Raw genomic sequence first — 18,008 nt, 5'->3', positions numbered from 1 at the left:
AACAATAATAATAATAATAACAATAATAATAATACTAATAATACTAATAATAATAATACTAATAATAATAATAAGCCCCCAGCTTTGCATGGTGCACAGTCAAAATAAGCCTCAGAAGGATTGTTAGCAGGTGGGAGGGACTTCTGTGAGGCAACAGCTAATTTGGGGGATTCTGGTGTAACCAGCACATATCTGAACCAAACTTTGGCCTAACAGCCAATAAAAAGGTACGATAGTTTACAATGAAATAAACAAGGAGCCTAAAAATACATAAATTATAATGAGTCAATAAAATCCTCATCAGGAAGCTTGTTAGTTTTATTTTATTTATTGAATGTTTAGTTACATTAAAAAGAAATTCAAAATAAAAATCTTTATAAGTTAATGCACGACATGGTTTTTATTCTCGGACTCTGACTCGTTTTATCCTCTCGGTTCATCCGTCTGAAACAAGCCCTTCTACCTCCATCTATTCAACTTGTTATTTGCCTCCCCTCTCACACAAAAGGTTTTAATATCAGAAGCCCCGCCCCTCTTAGTAGTAGAATACACACCTATATGATACTGAGTGTTGAAACTTGTTGAAACATCAGAGCGCCGCTCTCAGGCTGAATGCTGTGGGGACAAACTCGCAGCTGATCCTGAATCAGTTTGGCTCTTTAAACTTTCACTCACGATCAGTTCATGAAATGTCACAAGGCGACTTATTTATGGGCATTTTTATCTGCGAGACTTCTAGAGCCGACACACACACACACACACACACACACACACACACACACACACACACACACACACACACACACACACACACACACACACACACACACACACACAGAGATAATAACAGGCCTACACGGCTCAGAAATGTGCTGTGAACTTGAATAATCCACATTTCCTTTGAGATTCCTGCAGCAGATTCCCGCCTCGGTGCCGGCACGAGCGCTGCCGAGTGGCTTTGAGGAGCCGTGTAATGGCCTGTAATTACTGTTTGCAAACCTCCCCGAGTCCCAAAAATGGCCGCCGCTGGCCGCAGTAACAGCCAACCCTGGAGCTCAGCAGCGTCTCAGAGACGGGCAATGTGAGCCTCCAGCTGAGAAAATAACACTCAGACTCAACGAGCAAGAAAACAAAAGAGTAACAGGCGAGTTTGGAAGAAGTCGTTCAAGGTAACAACAGCAGAGTTTTAAAATGAATGTTATGGTGTCTGATGTGAAAATCCTCTTACGTGTTTCAGCCAAGGCCCACGCGCAAACAGATGCTGTTTAAGAAATATCACAAACATTCACCGATGCTGAACGTGTGAAGCTTACACATGTGATCAGTTACTGATCAATAATTTCAGTTTTCCTCACCGTGAACCTCACACTGAGCCAAACAGCTGAGGAGTCTCACCTGTTTGATCTGAGAGTTAATCATCAGGATGCTGATTAGTGAACGTGAACGTCACATCATCAGAGACGAGCAAACAAAACATCAGATTTCACTTTCAGGGGTGAATTTGTGACAGAGAAAGAAAAATAAACTGCGGTTAAAGTTAAAAAGGTTAAAAAGAGCCAAACGGGACAGGCAAAAAAGAAGAAGAAAAAAAAAAGTTAAAAAGGTTAGTAAAAATCCAAAAATGTGGTAAAAGTAATGAGAAGTAAAAACATGAGAGGAAACAATACAAATAACAAACACAGAGAGCTTCAAAGATTTTTAACAAGTCAAAATCTTTTAAAAATAAAGTCAGAAAAATTGTGCAAAAAAAAAATTTCAATATGAGAAAATCTTAAATCTGAGATTAAAAGTATTAATCTCATATTAAAATTACTGGAAAAGAAAAAATGTCAAAAAAACTAGAACAATATAAAATATGAATATAACACAATGAGCCAAAAATAACATTAGAAACAGAATCTCAAATATGAGAGAAGTTATTCAAAAATTCAAAAAAGTAAATACAGGAAAAAATGAAATAGCAAATGAAACACGTGAGACATAAAAAAAAAAATACAGAAAATGTGAGATATGAAGTTTAAATTCTGACAGTAAACGTTCAGAGCTGCAGAGCCAACCATCGTTAAACATCCCAGAGTCGCATCATCGTTTGTCCTAATGCCATCCGATCGTCCGGCTGCTCCAGTTTCCTCCACTTATTGATCTCATTTCTCAAATCTCAGGTGTCACCTTCTCGATTTTGACGTCTCTGTGAGAAATAATGGACAAACCCAGGAGAATCAGAGCAAATGAGCCGGTTCAGCAGCCTCGTGTAGGTCTGCAGGGCAGTCGTGGCTAATTAAGTCCAAGCAGCAGCCACATCCATCAGCCTGGAGGCCGACTGCTGATCAGCTGTGTGTGTGTGTGTGTGTGTGTGTGTGTGTGTGTGTGTGTGTGTGTGTGTGTGTGTGTGTGTGTGTGTGTGTGTGTGTGTGTGTGCGCGCTGCTTCCTGTTTGCAGGTTTAATACCCAGACAATTTGGGATTATGCTGAACGACAAGCCGAAGTCTTTAAACCTCCAGCTGGAGACAGACACACATGCAGATGAAGGCGCCTCGTTCACAAACCAGTGTTGGCGCTGTTTGTGTGTTGGCGCTGTTTGTGTGTTGGCGCTGTTTGTGTGTCCGCGCCGTGTTATCTGCCTCCGCTGCTGATGTTTTTCTGTTTGTAGTCGACCCCGGCCGTGTTGTGTTCGGGTTCCTCGGCCTCATACATTTTACAACAGAAACAGGGATTTGAAATGCACATAATTCCCTCCTACTAAAGAACTAAAGAAGCTGACGGAGCGTGGCAGCAGCCACCGCCTGGAGGCACATCCACCTCCCAAATCCCTCGAGCCCGGCCCGGTCGTCATGGCCACCCCGCCTCTCCTCCGGCTCGTTATCTAACCCCCCTACCCCCCCTCCCCTGCAGCCCTGACTCCAGGAGATGGACGTCAATACTTCATCTTCTGTCTGCTGCTCCGAGTCCTTCGACATCCTTTTAACCCTTTCCCTGCAGAGACACAGATATGTGACTCCAACACACCGGAGCAGACACAGCCCGTCTGAAAGGTGGTTAGAACTGCTTTTCTCTGGATTTACAGGCAAATCTGGGAAAGACTACTTTTTTTTTCTCCTATTAAACCCTCTACAGGACCCAGATGAGCTACCTCAGCCCTAAATGTTACCATCGTGTTCTTCTTTCACCTTTACTTCATTTAAGATGAGACCCAGGCTGTATGAAGACTGACCTACCTGCAGTTTATTCCACATCTGGACTGCATTTCTTCACGTTATCTTTTTGGCCACAACGATGTTGCTTTTAACACTTTTACCAGCTCAAACACGGCCATGAGACCCAGTTCAGGGACGTCACGCCTTGAATTCCTCCACCCAGTTTCATGAGTCAGATCTATAATAAAATATTCCTGCTACAGCTGTTATGCTGGAATCAGATATCGTGTGACTCTGTGGGGACAGACTCAGTCTTTAAGCCAGCCTCGAGTGGACATTAGAGGAACTGCAGACTGTGGCTCTGTAGTGTTGGTTTAAGCTTTGTAGCTCTGGAGTTCAGCAGGTCCCGGGCTTCATGGAGGGATGTTTGTTTGGTTTTGGAGGTCAGCGCTGACCCTGGGATGTCTTTCCTTTAGCTAATGCTAATGAATGCTAGCCTGCCTGCTGAGGTCAGCGACGTCCGGACCTTTGAAAGTTTACTTTGTCTAAAAAACAAGAGTAAAAACTGGCACAAATGTGTGACGCTCTGCAGGCAGCCTATGAAGGAGCGGCCTGCCCCACGGTGCGTTGTGTTTAGTTTGTTGATGATCTCACGAGGAAAGATGATTGGCTGGTTTATGCATGAGGAGTGACTCAGAGACCCAGCAGCGCCAGAGCCGCGGAATGAGTAATTTTTTTTCTTTGTGCTGTTTTCGTTTTAACTGAAACAATATTTCTGTTTTTGTTGTTTTAGTTGTCGTTTTATAAACACAGCAATCATTGTAGATATTTACACACACAGTGGAGAAATCCTTCAGTGTTCAGCCTTGATTGCAGTGCAGCTCTAGGACTCTTCAGAGGTGCAGCCTTTTCTGCTGGTCACTGGAGCACAGCTGCTCCACCTTAAATAAATAAATATCGGACTCATTTCTAAACACGGTTACATCCCTGCTGCTCACAGACAAAACTGCATCAGATCAGATTACTCATCGAAACTCAGCATCGCCTTACTTAACGATAATGTAATCCTTGTAAAATCAAATTAGTAAAGTAGCCCTAATTAGGCCCAAATGTGTCTGCCATCTGAAACATATTTGAAAATTTTACATAACAGAAAACCACGGCCTCCTGGTGGGCAACGGCGGTACTGCACGTAAGCAGCAAATTCAACTTCTTTTATTTAACTGAAAATCTTCTTATTTTCTTCTTCTTCTTTTTTTAAAGAAACAGATGCACAACCTTAAAAATCAGATGGTTTAACGTTTATATGACTCACGCCTGACTCAGAACATGTAGGATGTATTAATTCAATTCAACTCAACTTTATTTATACGGCACCAAATCACAGTCACCTCAAGGCGCTTTACATTGTAAGGTAGACCTTACAATAATACATACAGAGAAAAACAATCATATGACCCCCTATGAGCAAGCACTGTGGCGACAGTGGGAAGGAAAAACTCCCTTTTAACAGGAAGAAACCTCTGGCTCAGGGAGGGGCGGGGCCATCTGCTGCGACCGGTTGGGGTGAGAGAAGGAAGACAGGACGAAAGACATAATCTTTAATAATCCTCTATTTCTGATCCTGAGAAATTAAACTGGAGAGTAAATCACCACAAAATCAAAACAAATAAATAATATCACAAAACTTTTTTTGTGCAGTTTTGTGTGATTTTCTGCTCTATGATGATCACAGCAGTCATTAAAAGGTTTGGGTTTGCTGCAGAAGATTTAGAAGTGGGCCTCTACAGTCTGGAATTTGGCCGGCTGCTTTAGAGCGATGCCAAAGATATTAGCAGCAGATTCTCTATAGCTCACAGTCAGCTGCCTCCCAAATGGCCCTCGGTACGGGGAGCACCAACGACAGCTTCACGATACGAGGTTTAGTCCCGACACCTTTCAATCTCCATCACATCCAACACCCTCACCATTCACGTACGCCCAACATATCCAGACCTCGACATCTATGCTATCAGGATAAGCCGTGTTATTCGCCTCCTAATGTTCTGGCTCATCGAGGATTCAGAGTTTGAAAAGGACATCGGAGAAAATTAGAGCGTCCTTAACAGCGTCATCAGTGAAACTTTCATCGCACTCCTTTCTTCTCCAGACAAAAGATTGTTTTCAAAGGCCACAGGAAGTTCAACATCCTCCGAAAAGTTCTGATAAAAACCATTCACACACACACACACACACACACACACACACACACACACACACACACACACACACACACACACAGGCTGATATCTCCAGAGTGAGGTTCATTTCATAGAGAAGTGGAACCTTCTCAAGGACTGCTGTGGCGTATTGATTTGGTTTGCTAAAAGCAGAGAATTTATCCTCGGCAGAGACGAGAAACAGGAGAGGGAGGCAGCGTGACATTCATGTAAAGTACAAACATCAGTGATGCATGATGGGACTTCACCCCCCCTCTCAAAAACCCAAATGTTCCACTTCTTTGTGCCGTTACAGGCACAATGGACCCACTGCATAACAAAACTATCGGTTTGTGATCGTTCACTTTGTGCCTAAAACCCATCGTGAATGCTGATGTGTGAAGCTGCACATCCAGTATATTCAGATTTACCAAAGCCACGAGGAAACATGTCAGAGCGCCTTCAAAATAAAGTCAGAGCTCCTTCACAATAAAGTCAGAGCTCCTTCACAATAAAGTCAGAGCACAAAGGAAATGGCTGTGAAACAGAAGAATCTCATTCAGTCTTAACGTCCCCGGTGATTTACAGCTACACAATTACCTCATTACGAAACCTGGAGATGATCCCAGAGTTTAACAACGTAAAATACAATAAACTAACACAGATGACAAAAGCTGCAGTTCCCCTAACGACCATTTGAGTCCCATGTTTAAATGTTGAAATGCCCTCAGCCGTGTGTTTTGTGTGAATTAGGAAAAAACGGTATGGCTTCCTCTGAGGCAAGAAAACAGACTTTCTGGGAATCTTCATCCGAGGATGAAACGGTCACCTCACCAACACCCACATCTACCAGTTTTCAAGCTACTACCACCTTTCAGTGTTATATACACACAGCACCAAATCACAACAACAGCTGCCTAAAGCACCTTGTGTTTCTGCAGCCATCAGTGATGATACTTAAAAAGACAGTTAAAGGCTGAATAAGCCGCACAGGTGCAATGACCTCATCCAGGTATCTGCTAATTAGCGCTCAGTGAAAGAGTTTCTCACCAAACCTGAAGCAGAAACTTGTCGGATGTTCTGACCATCACGGTGAAATTTTAACACACCAGCAGTTCCAGTACAGCCCACTGGTCCTGCTCAGTGATTCCAGTTAGCTGAGGTGAAGCTAAGCAGACAGCTAGCAGGGACACTTCAGTTCAAGTAGTAACTTCTCTGTTAGGCCTTAAAATGGCTCAACTGAGTAACAGGCTTAAAGTTGTCCTTTAAGGCTGTAAACATGTTTATTTCCTTTGGACATTAGAAACACTGGAGTCTGTGTGACGGACTCACTGCTGGAGCCTCTAGTGGCCTTTGAAGAAACTGCAGCTGTTAGTGTTTAGCTTCATTTTGAACCCTGAGCTGACACGATGATGTTGATGACTCAGTGCACGAGAAAGAAACCAGAAAGGCAGTTTCTGTCGCAGCGAGTCTTCACTCAGTCCTCGATTTGACTTTGACTTGTCTCAGTAAAGTTGAGTGACGCTGCCTCTGTGCAGATGTTCCTCTGAAAATCATGAATTCTGATTAATTACTACAATAACTGTTTCGCTCAAGTTTTATATTATCGTAGTTTTAGTAGTAAAAATAATGCGCTTTAAAAACAGCTACATCTTTATGAGGCGGGATCGTCTGCCAGGTTTCACTGCACCTGTTTCCTGTCTGGGATTTATTCTCTGATTTATTGATACTCCACAAATAACTGCACACTTTTTGGAAACAGGCTGTGAGAGTTGTTCATAAATGTGTCTTCGCTATCAAACAAAAGACGTGTGGATGTGAAGGAGAGCGCAGAGTGGGGCTGATGATGGATCTGAGCTCTGCTGACTGATGAAGAGTAAACGCTGCGAGCTGCTCGGCTCCTGATTCTTCCTCGATCTTGGTGAAACCTTCTGACCGCAGCAGCTGGATGAAGAGCTTTTGTCTGTTCTTCTTCTGCTGCTTGAATAAAACATGAAAGCCCGACAGCCCCTTCCTCCTCCTCCTCAGCTTTATCGCTGCGAGCGATGCGAGCATGATGTCTTTAACTTTAACACTTTTAAATAAAGTGTTTGTTATTTTTTTTAAACTACAGCTGCCTCCCTGGCCTTCAGTTAGCGTCTCAGAAGACACGTTTAACAAAGACAATCTACAGACACTGAGTTTTCAATCTGCAGGGTCGAAGAGAGAAAAAAAACTTCCTGCAATAAAACAGAAACTCAGAAGTGAACTGAAATATTCTGGGAACGTTAACGTTAACGTCCCTGTGATGTCTCAGTCTCACAGACTGGACACGCTGCTTGTTAACCAAGCTAGTTAGCAAATACAGTGACCTCTGGCTCCAAAGAAACAACATGGCGGTGGTAATCGTGGCATGAGTAGGAAAATGCAAATTCAAAGCAAATACAAATACATATCAGTGCAATTTAAAAGTCTTTAAATTAAAAAATCCACTTGATGCTGAGTCCCAAACACTCGTCGGTTTTATAAACTGGATTCTCGGCGATGGAGGAAAAGCTCCCTGATGCTGTCTGAGAGCAGCTACGTGACTTATCGTGTCCTACAAACAGAGAAAGTCACTGGGCTGAAAATAAAACTGATCCCTAATCCCAGCTGTTGGTTATACTTTGGAAGGAAGTGATTCTCCCACTGGCGTCAGAACTGAATATTTATTATGGGATTTGAAATGGACCCAAAATCCTCTGAACTTCATATCTGGTCTAAAAACATGGTTACGATAAAATTCCTCCTGAGCGCACTCGCCCTTTCTTCCTCGCTCTGCTGGGCTCTGAACGGTGTTTTTTCCTGAAACGATCCGACGTGTGAAAACAAAAGTGCAAATGAGGCCAAAGCAGCAGCACACAGCACAGAAACATGAGGCGGCGATTACATTTCAGGGATTTGAACCCCCGACCTCGTCTGAATCTCAGCAGATGCTGCCGAAGGACGTGCTGTTCAATCACAGCTCCTCCTCCTCTTTGTAACTGCAACTAATTTGTCCAGGTTCGAGTTTTTATTTCCTCCAGGGCGTCTGAGCGCGGGAGGCCTGGAGGGCCGGCAGACGCTCGGCTCGTTTGGCTTCATCAGCCGCGGCTGCTGCAGACTAATCTTCACCTGGGAAGCAGCGAGTGCAGCGCAGAGATAACAGCTTTGATGTTTTATTCATGTCGAGCAGATCAGAACGACACCAAAACTCCTTTTAGCTTCTTTCTGGAGTCTGACGCAGAGACAGAGCAGGAAGTAATTGACCTCCGGGGAAGTCTCTCCAACAAGTCGGGTCGCAGTTTGCCGTCAGCAGATTGGCTCGTTAGTAACAATCAAGCCTGAGAAGGAGTTTTCACAGAGACATCGTCTCAGATTTTCCATGCATTCTGGAAAATCTGGAATTCTCTGTGCAGTAGTGTCAGAGCAGGGTTCTTTCCTTGGACTCTGGATATATTTGGATTTCATTAATTCAGCAAAGCGTTAATTCAGACAGGGCGCAGAGTCAAGCTCCACCGTGATCCTGGCAGATCAGCTGATCTCAACGCCAACCAAGATCAGCTGATGGCTCAGCAGATACCCGTCTACACAGCTAGCTGGCAAAGCTCACAGAGGGAGCATTGTTTAGCATCTGATATCTGAACCAGCTTAGGCTGTGCTTTAGCCACACACTCAACAAGAACATGATGAGAAACTGGAAGATGTCCCACACACGTCCACATCTTGAGTCTTCACTCTCAACAGTTACAGAAAATGAGTGTTTCCTTCAACACAAACCTCACAGGCTGTTGGCTATAAACAGCTAATGCTACCCAGTCCTGTGTTTAGGCTAAGGTGTGACCCACCTGCCACAGGCTTCAGTACAAGAGCAGCAACTTCAGGTCAGAGCGACGGCACAAAGTAACCAGCTTGAATTCACGTTTCTATAAATCTGCAACTGTTCTGTTGTGAACACGCTGCCAGATCTCTGACTGATCTGCACTAATTTCAGCTGTGAAACCAGCAGCTAAACTCCTGCCTTTTACAGCCCGTCCTTCAGGTGTCTCGCCATCACTAAAGTTTTTAAAGTCGTCCCCTGACCTGTCCGCGTATCGTCACGGCGAGCTGCAGAGGTGTGAAACAGCCTTCAGACCGAGGCGTTAAACGAGCCGCCGGACCGACTCGTTATCCAGCCCGGTGCGTCCGTGAAATAAAACTCACTGAAGTGCGATTTATTTATCCCGCGGGCCAGAGCCCCGCCTCCAGGTGGCAGCAGCGGCGCTCACCTGCCACCTTAGCGCTCGGCGGCTTCCCGCCATCTCGGCCCGACGAGGCTTTAATTGTGTTTGTAGTGTTTATGAAAAGCTTCTCTGAGGCTGGTTTATTCATGGACCTAATGATGCCGGTCATCACAGCCGCTGACGCTGAGCCACACATCAGGGTTCATTTAATCACACCAACAACAACCCGCTCCTGTCCTGTTCTTTAATTACACATTTCAGCACATATTTCACTCACAGAGGCACCAAGAGAATCAAACGGCTGCTTTTCACTTTACTTTCATTCAAGACATTCTCCAAAAATCCATTTAGTACTTTTAGAGCTTCATTTAAAAAACCTCACTTGGAAAAACTGCAGAGAGAAATGAAGAGAGATGTCCTTAAAGCTACCCGACGCTGCAGCTGACGCTCCTCGCTGATTCACTGCTCTCAATATTTTTGTTGTTACAGTTAATGGAAAACCTATTTGCAGATGGAAAGTACTTTCAGCCATAATTCAGGCTGTATTTTATTTCTGTTTTTCCTGACATACAGTGCCATTATACAGGCGCACATTATGTGCAGTAAAAGCTGCGCGACGGGGAGCAGTTTTCAGCCAATTTGACTTCGCCCCACAAAGAGCTGACAGCAGGACCTACAGGCTAACATTTGGCTGAAAAGTGAAGGTTTTAAAGCTATTATGTGCTCCTTTTACATGAGATGGCAACCATCAATTGTACCGCAGCAGCACGCTGACGCTGAGGTGGAAAATTATTTTTGGAAACACACAAGAGCGACAACAAAGTAAGATTGTGATTTCCTCAGCTCAAAAGTGTGTCGCTGTATTTGGATATTTCACATTTATTTGTTATATTTGCACATTTAAAATGTTTATATCATGCGTATCATAGCTCTGCTGTTACTAATGTTATTAAAAATATACAAATATCAGCATTTTTCAATGGAAGCTCATCTCTGGGATCAACACGGATTACCAAGTGTTGATCCCAGTTTTCTGTTCGTACTGCATCAGCTTTATTATTATTTACCAAAAGGACATTCTTCAAAGGTAAATGCTCTTTCAACCCCACACAGAGCCAGTAAGAGTCTGCGACGTATCATCGCTCAGTTTGGATGCAGTTCATCCTCGAGTCAGTCGCCACAGACTCCTCCTCCTTCACAACGACCGTACGGCGAGTGACTATTTTTTGGATTTTGTTATGGTTAAAAGTTAGGGGCGTGGCCTCTGCTGGAAGGTGACACACTCGACTGCTAGGCTTACCTCTAATGAAGTCATCACCTGGAGCTCTGATGCCTCTTTGACGTATCCAATAAATAAACATCTACTGGATGCACTGGGTTTGCTGCCAAAGTGTGAAACTAAGCACTAATTATATATGCATGTTGCACGTGCTTATAGATGCAGCTTTATAAACTAGTTACCATTAGCTTGACACAGAGCACACACCTGCTTATCGAAACATGACTGGCTCCAAAACAAATGCAGAGTCCAGAAACCAATGGGTGGATGTGTCCATCTATTATATCCAGTCTGTGACAGACGGATGAAGTCCATACTAGAAGATAAGGAGGGTGGTGCACGGTGGAGTAGCTCAAACTTTGATGTGAGACGAGACATGGGTTCACGTCAAGTGTTTGGATAAATATTTCTGGATGAAGTCGTCTTATTTTTCATGCATTTCATTTTTACTTTAGCTTCAGTCACTGTTTGGTTTGATTTCTGAACCCAAACTACTTTGTTATGCTTATGAGGAGATCACCTCGGGGCGCCCAAGTGATCTCAGCAGAAAAACTCAAACAGTGGTTGCATTTTTTAAAGAGAGATTAAAAGGATTGATGTTTCCAGGCTAGCTCTTCCACTAGAGTCAATCATTTAAAATCTCCACCCTTCGGTGAAGGTCGGTGATGTCGTCAACCAGGAGAACAAAGGAGGAGCTTGTTCTTTTCTGTGGAGTCGGCACATGAGTGGTTGGGTCACTTCACTAATTTCTATGAGAGCAGGCACGCATGAAAAGAAAGTACAGACCAGGAAGTCTGGCCGGATTATCACAATAAAAGATTTAAAGGTCGGTAAAGTATTTCACTGCATTTCTGGAGCTCTAATGCTTCGATATGCTTCTTCATTTATATAAATGAGGGGATTGCATTTCCTCCCACTGAGCTCTAATGTGGTCCTCGTCTGCTTACATAATTAAAATTAAGGACAGTCAGAGAAAATGAAGAAACAAGAAAATGATTTTAGTTCCTGAAGGCCGAGTCAGAGCTGAGCTTCAGAGAAAGAAAAGAGGAGAGCGAGGCAGAAAGCAAAGACAGCTCCTAAATATCCAGCAGACAGTCGGAGGAGGAGGAGGAGGAGGAGGAGGACGAACAGAGAGCTGACGACAGGATGAAAGACTTTAAGTGCTGAAAGAAGTCAGAGGCTGGCTCACCTCAGGCTCTTAGTCTGGAAGATATATGCAGTGTGTGTGTGTGTGTGTGTGTGTGTGTGTGTGTGTGTGTGTGTGTGTGTGTGTGTGTGTGTGTGTGAGACAGAGAGAGTGGGAGAATCATGACTTGACGTTTGGCACCTATTATCTAAACTGTAATCAGGCTGACATTTGAGAATCATTAGAAAGAAAGCCAGTGTGTGTGTGTGTGTGTGTGTGTGTGTGTGTGTGTGTGTGTGTGTGTGTGTGTGTGTGTGTGTGTGTGTGTGTGCATATCCTTGTATTCCTTATACTGTGAGGACTTCATTTTTGGACTAAAAACATGTCTCTCTAAGACAAATTAGGAAATATAGCTGGTTTAAACCAGTTAATCAGATGATCCAATCAATTATTTGCAATTTTTTAAAAAAAAACCCAATAAAATATAATAAATCTTCAACTTTCAGAAAAGATTTGCTGCTTTTCTTTTTGCAACTTCCACGTAACAACCTTGAGGACAGTGAATGATAAAAGTCTGGCTTTGTTCTTATTTTCCTTCTCAATGTTTATGCTACAGCAAACAGTGTAAAAATGTTAGCCTAGCTAACAAAACTGCTTCTATCAAGCCTGATTTCCTTGTCTCTTTATTGGCTAATCATGAGAATCAGATAGATTGGGAGCTATTTTGTGTTCATGTCAGCATTAAAAAAAAGATAATAGCTATATATAGCAAAAACTATAACTGCTAAGAGAAAATTAAAGTGGATCTGTCCTTCTCTGTCTTAGCTTCTGTCATATAAACTTTAGCCATGTTTAGCATCCACCACTGTAATAGTCGTGGATGCTAAAGATGGCTAAAGTTTCCAAGTAATCTTTGTAAGCTAAAAGCTAATGCTTCAGACTGCTCTGCAGACTCGAGTTTCAGGCATTTTTTTCTACCCTATCTAAACGATGACAGAATATCCCTAATATGGCCATTTTTGCCTCCAAAAACAAGGTCAGAGGACAGAAATCATTCATGTCAATATTCCTTTAGTTTAAATGTTCATATTCATTTAATGGTGGTGTGTGAAAGAAAGAATTCAAGTTTATTAAAGCAACATTCACCTTCACTTTTCTGATGATGCTTTCCTGCAGGCGCTACGAGATTCTCTAATTATTACAAGGACGAATCTAATTGTTTTTAGGTTCACTAATTTGCAATAACAGAGTATTTCTGGGTAAAAAAATATGAAAATATTTCAGTTCCTGGCTAAGGCATTAACAGAAGTGTAACCCTGGTGCAAGCTCGAGGCAGTAGCTCAAGGTAATTCTCCTCCCGTTCACCTTTGGCTGCGACCCTGACAGTAATCTGTTTTCTACTCGTCCATCAGTCCACTGAAACCTCTGCTCTGCTGCTCTCCTCACTGTTCGAGCCGCTGCAGAGGATCTCCACACAAACCTCCTCCCCTCCCCCAAACTCTCAGCCTGCCACAGGAGACCGAAGCACTCAGGTCGACAACACAAAACGCACACGAAAAGAGACGAGGCCAAGGCCAGTCGAGAGGAGGAACCGCGGGCGCTTTCATTCTGCGTGTTTGTTGGCAGCTTTTATCCGTCTGTCCATGTTGTTCTCTCTTGTCAAGCTTAAAGGTGGTTTCACCGAGGACAGAAATCCAAACAGGCCAGAAACTCCTGCAGCTGCTTCCACCACCACCGCAGCCAAATGGACATTTAGGAAAGAGCAGCGCTCCAAAAAGACTAACAGTCAGATACTCGAGGAGCTAAAAGGCCCCGTTAATCACATTTAATAGCCTCACTGGCATTACGGGATGCCCTGCAACAGTTTTAGGATGGTGTCCTAGAAAAATGTGCAATAACCGTCCATGCGTCTGAATCGTAAAGAGCACCACTACCATTCAATCACTGCGCTCAGAAGGATGTCATACGATCCACTGACTGCTCCTGAAACCAGACTTTCAAATGTATTATTTTGGTTTCGTTGACTGAATGTTGGAACCTTCGTGACTTAATAAATATAACATCTTTATTTCACTGATTTTGTTCACCTTAGTTTCACGGCGCACAAGCACAAAATGTCTGAAGGCTTTAAAGGCTAAACAACAATCAAAGACCGACACTCGACTCTGACACCTGATGGCTACGACGGGACCCCGTCGAGTGAGCCGGCTGGAGGGGAAACACAAGAAGGGCTGAAGCTAGTTAGCAGTGACTGAACTTTCAAAATAAGAGCGCAGATGACGGTCCATTAATTACAAATGATGCTGTGTTTAAAAATGACTACGATGAGATGGAAAACGCACCTGGACAGCTAAAGATACACCTGAGAGGCTCAAGTACAGTCAGTGTGTGAGACGCAGTCTAACGGGTGAAAGAGGCCGTCCTTCAGCAGAAGCTAGTAAAAATATGACAGTCATCGGGTGACTTATCCAGTGACAGGAGCAGATTTTGGGGTTCATGGTGGATCTAAGACATCTGACGGTGATGCTGGAACAGAATATGTGCCTGTGTGTTGAGACCTGACTGACTTTTGGCACAAACAGCAGAAATCTGGCGACGACGGTTTTACAGCAGCTTACCCAACAGGGCAGAAAAAGCCCAATCTGGCACTGCTGGCAGGTTAAATAAAGCAGAAACACTGGAGCCGCTTTCCACAGCTTGAAGCTTTGAAAATAAAACTATCTGCTGTTATTATGTTGAGGCGACTCTTTGAATTAAAGTTGACATATGGGAAACAATAAATAGCTTCTATTCATTTGAAAAACGGAAAGCTGAAAAGTCCTGGGAGCGCGTTTGTGTTGGGGGCTGTTTGAGTGCAGAACAGTCTGCATGTGCGGCTTTGCTGAGTTTCAGCAGGAGTGAGTCTCAATAACCTGCAGCAGACTTCACTGACATTATTGTGATATCTCAGTTTGTGTCCCTTTTTTGGCAAATAATCCAAAAATGAGCTGTGCTGCAAAGCTCCACAGGTAAGAAGATGATTTTGAATTTGAAATTAGACAGAATTTAAATCAGGCAGGTCCCAGCCCTCACAATCAGCTATTTTTGTACACAACCTTTGACCTTCCTGCTGTGAGAAAAGGATCTCCACAAAGGGAAAATGTCCTTTTTCTTTTCTTAATGTTGAGCTCGGAGAACGTCATCAGCAAAAAAGATCCAAATAAATCCATCAGGGCAGGAAAACACTTTTAAGCTCTGTTAAAAACTGCAAACAAATGATTGTTGTGCTGCAGCCTGAAGCCAAATTCTGTTTTTCTTCTTTTTAAATTCAGCACGATTTGTTGATAGCCAAATTGAGCGTGAGTGTCATGGGACAGATCACAGCTTAGTGATATGAGCTCCGTATCAATATGTGGGCAGAAATTAGTTTAGAGCCAACCCCACATGGTGATGTGACCCTCGAAAGTTCACCCAAAATGCATTTTTGTAAAGTTTTATCTGATAAATCACCTGCTCGTCCCTCTGCGTCACATCAGACCGCTGCAGTTTCATGAAACTGTAACATTAAAGTAAAGAGGAAGAGCTCACACAAAGGAAAGACAGGAGACAGAGAAGGGCATGATGGGAAACACAAGAACCACTAACGAATGAGGACAAACTCAGGACCAGAACCTGGTACCACGACAGGATTTAGTCAGGGCCGCTTCTTCTCTGCACATGAGCATTGTTGCGTTAACGAAACGTATTCCTCATTATCCTTTAAATTTCGGTCCTTTGGTGATTTCTCTGTCTCTCTTTCACTGCTTTCCTGCGGCTGTCTCACCTCCTCCACCAGATGTTTCCATCCCGGTGGTGCAGCTGCATCCAAACCCTCGAAGCAAACCGCTTCCTCACAGTCGCCATCATCCTCCTCATCACCTCGCCACCGGCTGTGAATTAGCTTGTGTGTCAGCCTCTTCAACTTCCTCCACCCCCGCGAACCGCTGTGTAATTTGCATAATTACCGCCCTATAACTTCATACAGTGTAATTTGTCTCAATACGATGTCGGCCGGTGAATTAACACTGCAGCGAGCTCAGCTTTACTGTATGTTGGTGGGTTTTTCTTAGACTGTGGCTTTTTATGGCAGGAAGGATGTAAAGAGCCACTTTGTCTCAAACCAACTGAGCCTTACTCACAGCTCTCAGAAAAATGTTACACTTCCCAATCTGCAGCAAAGTGTTTTATATATTTTCGACTCAGCCGATGTCGGATCTATTCTGTCCCATCTGCTCTCACCTGCAGAGGATCTGACATTCAGACTAATGTGAGAAGGCAGATTTTTGGTCTCATTTATGTCACTTATCTCGCCTTCAAAGACATTAATGACTGCAGGGACGGGGGTTCAGCACACGTCAGTTAAATGTAGCCCCGCCCACTCTCTGTAACAGGACTCTGTATTTCTGCAGTGGCACCAACGGAGGATAGGAACAGTGGATTTTTATTTCGCTTCTTTTTTTCAGTTCTGAATTGGTGTCCATGCAGATGTGTTCTGGGGTGCAGCGGTTAGAACATCTGCCTCACGTGTGACAGCGCTGGTTAAAGACAGAGAGCAGACACAAACATGCACTTTCATCCCCTTTGGGAAATAAGTGAGCAGCTGGGTGGAAGCAGTGCCTTCTTCTACATGCATGATGTGAGTCAACAGGTAAACCTGCAGGTCTCGATGTTCACCTGGTTGTTTAACGCGGTTTCATCCTCTCTGTGGGTTCTGCAGCATTTTTATGTGCACAACACTGAAAGAGGTAACAGCCTGATAAGAAACAACAATGCTTGTAACTGTTGTGTCAAACAAAACATGTGACATCACACGATTTCTCCTCATAAGCTTCTATAGATGAACGATGAAGTCGGGCCTCGATCGCGGTCACAGTGATCGGTGCAAGCTCAACAAAGGCTTTTTTTCCTATTAATGAGTCGATTCAGTTTTATTTATACAGCTCCAAATCGCAACAGTCACATCAAGGTGCTTTATATTGTACAGTAGATTCTACTATAATACATACAGAGAAAAGCCCAACAATCATATGACCCCTATGAGCAGCACTTTGGCGACAGTGGGAAGGAAAAACTCCCTTTTAACAGGAAGAAACCTCCAGCAGAACCAGGCTCAGGGAGGGGAGGGGCCATCTGCTGCGACCGGTTGGGGTGAGAGAAGGAAGAAATTCAATGAAATTCAATATTAGCATTAGATTAGATTCATATTTACTTCACCTTTACTGGGATCTCTGCATATAAAAAACACACACTTGTGACTCGACCACAGCTTCGTGCATCTCTGCCATCTTTGGATCTGCTTCACTGAGCCCTGATGTCAAAACCAGACAGACTGGCTTCATTTTAAATGAGAGATTTGTTTCTCTCCATGTTTGCAGAGGCTCGTTTATGTCCTCCTTAACTTTTTGTTTCAGCAGGTGTGTAAGAAAGAGTGGAGGTGAGACAGGTGAGGCATTTCACACACTGCCTGAGAACGATGAGGACAAACGTTATAAATCGAGGCTCGCGCTGCTATAAACTCCCCGTGAGTGTTTCTGTCTCACCAGCTCTCATGAGTGTGCTGTTGTGTTATTTTTAGTCTGTATTACTGAGGGTGGAGAGCGCTGACCTGCACTGGTCTCGGTCATGGAGGCCACACAGCACGACGATGTTGGACTGAAGAGTCTCGTTTATGAGACTAAACTTGTGATCCAGCGATGTTCTCCCCTTTGTTTGCCACATCACAACCAGGCGTGCAAGAAACGATCTTACAAAGAGTTCAAATTGAATAAAATCTGTATTTGTGTCTTAATTATTGTGTTTCCTTGAGCGAGACCTTTGAGCTCTGCTGCTGGTGTCCAGTTCTGCTGCGTCTGTGTGATTTCCCGGCTATAAAAGTGCTGCTTTCACTGTGGAAACCTCTTCAGAGCGTCTGCGAGCAGCGCCAAGCAGAGCCTGAGAGGCCCCTTTGTCCTCCTTGCGGCCGTTCTCACAGACTGTTTACGGCCTCTCTGCATGTTAGGACTGTTTATGAACCTCGCAGACGCCCCTGTCAGC

The 18,008-nt window shown here is 43.8% G+C and overlaps 1 protein-coding gene across 1 annotated transcript in view; it reads right to left on the bottom strand.

Annotated features, from left to right (window-relative positions):
- Nucleotides 1-18,008, bottom strand: part of tmeff1a (transmembrane protein with EGF-like and two follistatin-like domains 1a) — a 111,542-nt gene that overhangs the window by 62,309 nt on the left and 31,225 nt on the right. The window lies entirely within an intron of this gene.

This window comes from Rhamphochromis longiceps, linkage group LG18 (assembly GCF_057381845.1).
Source record: "Rhamphochromis longiceps isolate RC_006_pf linkage group LG18, R_longiceps_female_GT1.1, whole genome shotgun sequence".
Lineage (NCBI taxonomy): Eukaryota > Metazoa > Chordata > Actinopteri > Cichliformes > Cichlidae > Rhamphochromis > Rhamphochromis longiceps.
This window is presented reverse-complemented; position numbering and strand designations above follow the sequence as displayed.